The sequence below is a fragment of the Jatropha curcas genome, chromosome 4 (assembly GCF_041381405.1).
Source record: "Jatropha curcas cultivar XTBG-Jc1 chromosome 4, XTBG_Jcur_1.0, whole genome shotgun sequence".
NCBI lineage: Eukaryota > Viridiplantae > Streptophyta > Magnoliopsida > Malpighiales > Euphorbiaceae > Jatropha > Jatropha curcas.
Genome location: NC_143154.1, coordinates 16,398,258 through 16,398,824, shown reverse-complemented (window position 1 = coordinate 16,398,824; position 567 = coordinate 16,398,258).

Here is a 567-nt window from a genome sequence, read left to right as displayed (position 1 = left end):
GGATTTATGAATTGTCATTCCTTATTATTTTTATTAGTACACCACTAAGCCATATGCTTAGCGATAGTTGCTTTTGTACTATCGCAGGTAAAGGAAAGGAAAAAGAACCAAGAGAGGATCATTTTTATTTGATGTAGATAGTATGCTACTGATGTAGCTATTGTATATTTGACTTCTTTTGGAATATGTATGATGTATTAAACATTAACAGATCATTTATGTATATTTGAGCAGATTCATGTAAATTATGATTTAATGAATTTGAAAATTTATAGTCTATTAAAGTAATTAATTTCTATTATGTATCTAAGATTTGAACAGGACTCCAATATGTAATTAAATCATCCATGGACTTATGGGTTATGGAACCATTTTATTTTATGTTTTTTTTTTTATAATATGTTTAAGAAATTATATTGAGATTAATATCTACCAAAAGAAGTTATATATATTTAATAACTAAATTATTTTGCTACAAGATATAAAAATGAAGGAATTAAAAGGATTAAGTCCCTTGTAGTATACTTAGTAAGCATTTATAAGAATTAAGTGCTTATTAATTATATT